General features: G+C 37.8%; 1 long non-coding RNA gene across 1 annotated transcript; it reads right to left on the reverse strand.

Annotated features, from left to right (window-relative positions):
- Positions 1-2797: 2797 nt before the first annotated feature.
- LOC122817385 lies at positions 2798-4243 on the reverse strand. Its single transcript, XR_006367231.1, has 2 exons — positions 4096-4243; positions 2798-3095 (listed from the first exon to the last, which is right to left on the reverse strand). It is a non-coding gene; the product is annotated as an uncharacterized LOC122817385 (long non-coding RNA).
- Between the last annotated feature and the right edge of the window lie 607 nt (positions 4244-4850).

Below are 4850 nucleotides of genomic sequence, written 5' to 3' on the forward strand. Positions count from 1 at the left end.
ATTTTTAAACATGTCTGTTGTGTATACCATTGTTCAAACAAAACTACTGAAGTGTTCCTGCGTGGGAAAATGTTTAATTTTAATGTTTGCCCAGGTACAGCAAGAGACCCACCCAGACTAAAAAGGTTGGACACCCCTGGTCTAGAGACTGGAGGGGTGACCTCTGTTTTGGTTATTGTGCACTTTTCAACTTCTTCCACCTTCGCAAACCAAACAATGTTATGAATACCCATTCAGAAGGCCTTAGCCTAAATTTAGATTTAACAACAATTCCTGTTGCAATCAGTTCATGATCAGCACATCCTCTGTCTTTAGAATAGACTCCCTTTCCAAATGCCACATAGCAATACATTAACTATCTTAAAAGCCAGCCTAGGTGAGCAACTGTAAATATATGCCTGACGTTAGCAGTAATGAGGTTTTAACCTAGAGAATGTAACATACTTACGTTACTACTCAAGCAAATTGGCTAAGCTTATTGATGGCTGTCTGGCCATAAGCTTAGTAACAACCCATGAACTTATTAATCCTGATGGTATGAACTTTACTGATATAAACAGAAATATTAAAAATTAAATAAAATGGTAGTTTTCTTACCTTTGGGAAAGCCAGTAGTCCTTCCTCTGACCACACATCTGGTGCCATCTTCAAAACAGATGCAATCATATGGGACTTGGATACCTATGTTGATAATGAGCCCTCTTTTGACCACCATATTACATCCATCTTATGTTTTGCATGTTATTAGTCAAAACAATTTTCAGCTGTCTGTTTCTTGACTGTACAAATTAGGATCATGCTATAAAATTAAACATTAGTTTATCACTTCACAAAATGACTAGAAGGTGTTTATGTAATGTAAAACCCTTCACCTGCTACAGCTAAAAAAAAGAAATGAGCTGTGTTTTTGCTGAGCATGACAAAATATTCCAGGTTATCTAGTAGGAATTTGTTTTCACATTGCTTGTCATCATATCATATCATATCATATCACATCATATATTGTATCATGCAAAATAGCATACAAAATCAAGGTTTGGCATGAAGGAAGGTCACATTAAACGCCAGCTACTTCCTCACAGTGTTCAAGCACTAGTAATAGGATGACTATGACTGAGCACGTTCTTGTTTGTCATATCTTCAAAGGTCTCCCCATTGAAATGAAAGGACTGGCATTGTCGAGTCCTGAAACACAGAAAATTATTCAAAATACAGGAGAAGAATGAATATTGAATATTGCTCATCTTCAGACTTATGTTTTTGCAGGGAGCCATGCCCTCTCTCGTCCTCCCAAGTGTGTGTGTGTGTGTGTGTGTGTGTGTGTGTGTGTGTGTGTGTGTGTGTGTGTGTGTGTAGGGGGAGCCTGCCACACCCGATGAACTTAAATATACCATCTCCAAGATCGCCATATCTCAGACACAATAGACTATTTCAAACATATGCAAGTCCAAATTTTCAATCATTTAGTCTCCACATTTCAGGACTCTGCATTGCCAGTCAAACATTTTAAATGGTGCTTATGAAAATCATATTATTTTGTCAAAATATTAGTATCTTGATTCTTGCTCTGCAGCAGGTGTTGTGTTTTGTTTTGTTATTGTGAGGCTTAGTGACTAGGGAAAAGGTAAGTTTCATGCCATTTTACAAAGCTTCACTTTTCTGTAAGTATGCATTCTTTATGATCGTACAGAAGCAGTGATTTCACAGCACAATCTGGCCTTCCCAAATGTGCCTTATGTTTATCTAGTGAACTCCTGCATTCTAGCATTGTTTCTGAATTCACTACATTCTCAGAAGGACTTTTGCATGTGTGGACAGATTTCCCTGTAGACCAGATGTCCCCTCTCTTGAGATCTGCATTGTCACATTCTTCAGACTCTGCTCTATTCCTTGTACAGACGTTACTCTAACAGACAGTGTCCCTCTTAGGTTTGGGACTATTTTTTATCTTAATTCTCCCTCCACCCCCACACACACACCACATTGTGTTCAAGATATTTGTATCACCATCCTGTAGTCTTAACTTCTATTGACTTCTTTTACCACTTACCACCAAAAAATGTCATACCAGCCTTGACCATCATGTCTTCCCAGTAACCCTCTGACCCATTTTCCTATCCTGTCTGTCATACCACAACACATTACCACAAAGCAGGAGCTCCTCCTTCTGTTGGGAAATACCTTACCAGAAACGACATCTTCCTATTGTGACAACAAGAATCAAGTACCAGTAGATCACTGTGCACAGATGGCCCCGATTTTCTAATGTTCACCTAATACTGCCCCCATCCCCCCAGCCATAAAATGTGGTGCAGTGTCATACATACTGAACTGTGGGTAGGTGTGTGAGCTTCTGCTCATCTGTGATGCTCAAATGGAGTGTTGTGCATGCTTTGAGACACTCACACCTTCCAAGTCCCTCTCTCAGAGCTGCACGTCTGTGCCTTTGTAATGCAGTTTGACTGTAGGTATTGATAAATCCTTCTCCCTGTGGGGAATAGGCTGACCACAGACACTCAATCTTAACTTTTCCCAGCTAGTTCTTGCAGCGTGTGTCCATTGAATGTTGAGGACAGTAATTGTGACCCTCAGACTTGTGAAAAAATAAGTGTGACTAGGAGAACATATACTAACTCTGAGACAGCAGTACCTGAGAGTACCCCCCAGGTTATTAGTATATATATATATATATATATATATATATATATATATATATATATATATATATATAAGCAGTGGAAAGGTAAGGTAGAATGGGATAAAACACTAAACAAAAACTCTATTAAACTGCAACAGAGAGTTTCAGAATTTGCTTTTATTCTGGTTGAATTACAACCAATTTTTCAAAGTGTCAGGATATATCTTATCACATCTCACAGTTCTGAAAGCAAATTTCTTTCCATAATCACACTGGATCACTTGTTGAATCCGGGCCTTTTAGGCAGATGGTTTCCCTTTTAGTTGCTTTTCCATAAACTACTTCCACGCTTATCCATGTTCATAGAGGTCTGGGGGCCTGGAGATTTATTTTATTTTTATATTTGTTAAGTGTGTAGATATACTGGTTTGGTGATCCTTTTCAGGCATGACCTGGGCTATATAGACAAATAATAAAATATGAAACATTTGGAAGTCACAGGAAAACCTGACAACTTGAGAAAGACAACAGTTCAAGCAAATATTAGATCTAAAAGTCACAGGAAAACTTGACAACTAGATGCCGGTAGCAATCAAAAACAATGACAATTTTAAAGAATGAATAAAGTAGTATTACAACTTCATCTATCACTGCTGCTGTTTTAAAAACTAACAAGCTAAGGTAAGGTAAATCAAACTTGAATTACATGAGAAATAAACATTTGTATTACAGATTTAGACAACGAATGGGCAAACTATAACCATTTCAACTAAAATAGAATAGGATATAGTAAGACACAGGTAAGATCAGTGAGTAAAACATAGATTAAATGAAATGAAAGAAGAAATAAGCACCTTTGTCACCATTCTGCTGCTAAGAGAAAGATATGGTTTATGCAAATAGAGTTGTAGACGCCAATACCTTTCTAATGCCATGTACTAGGTAATGAGGGGTAAACTATGTAAAGGGTATTGGAGCAGGAAAGCAGAAGGTGGTGGAACATAGTGAGCAGGGATAAGGCGCAGGGAGGTGTGAGTTTACTGTCTAATGATTAATGCTTATTGCAAGTAAGTGTAGCATTTTAGCCATATTTCATGATACTAGCTAAAAATAATAATAAAAATGATTAATGGTAGCGTTTCCCATAAGCACAAATGCTTTTTGAGTACCCCTAACATCTTTCTCCTCTGCACACCTTATTTGCAGCCACTGCCTGGTTCCTATGCAGTTTGTTGCACTGATTACCATTTTAGATTGCGACCGTTTGTTTGGCTAAATGATTGGTTTATTAAACCTTTTAGGTGGAACAGTGACAAATGCCTTGCTAAAAATCTAGCCATACTAAATTCATGCCGCATTATTTATCAACCACACTTGCATCTGGTCAGTGAAAAATCCATTATGTTTGACTTGCAAGTTACAATTTCTATATCCTCTGAACCTGCATCTTCACCTACCTGTAAAATACCCAACTCTTTTCTTTTTCTTTAAATGCTGATTCTCCATCTGAATAACAGATCTGTAGTGTTATGCTAATTTTGAGTTGCTTAGTTTCCATAGTAACTGCAAACCTTGAGAATTTAGTTCAACCTGAGTTCTTACCAGTGAAAGTATTAAACTAAAAAATATCCCCGTTTGCATATGGTTTGCTTGTATGTAATTCATCAGTGCATACGTGATCATTTACGTTCTGTACAAAACAAAATTGGTCATGTGATACAAATGAATGGCATGCGTAATCTATAACTACTTTCCCAGCACCATGACCTGTACATACTGCATGTGTATAGCAACATTCAGCAGTACAGCACCTTGTTATCCTGCAGAGTGAAAAGTACCTGTGTTGTAATATCTGATTAGCACAGTACTGCTCCAAGTATGGATTTCCACCACTTGAGTGTTCTATCACACACTGCAATATGCTTGCTACTAACCAGGGGTGTAGCTAGGATTTTCAAATTTGTACTCACAGCTCTCAAACTGCTACCCCCCTCCCCAGCCAAGCTACGGCCATTCTCGTAATTCACGGTTCACTGTTTTAGTGTCGATGAAGAGGCATTCGCTGTAATGCCTCTTCAGTAATATAATATAAATTCACTCAAACTTGGTTCCTTGAATTGAAAATTAACCTGAAATGTCAGTTCTTTGAAAAATGCAGCATGGTAGTTGGGGTAGAGAATTTATGCTTTTGTTTTCTGTAACTAAGGTACAG

Source organism: Protopterus annectens, chromosome 12.part0 (genome assembly GCF_019279795.1).
Source record: "Protopterus annectens isolate FY-2018-M chromosome 12.part0, PAN1.0, whole genome shotgun sequence".
Classification (NCBI taxonomy): Eukaryota; Metazoa; Chordata; order Ceratodontiformes; family Protopteridae; genus Protopterus; species Protopterus annectens.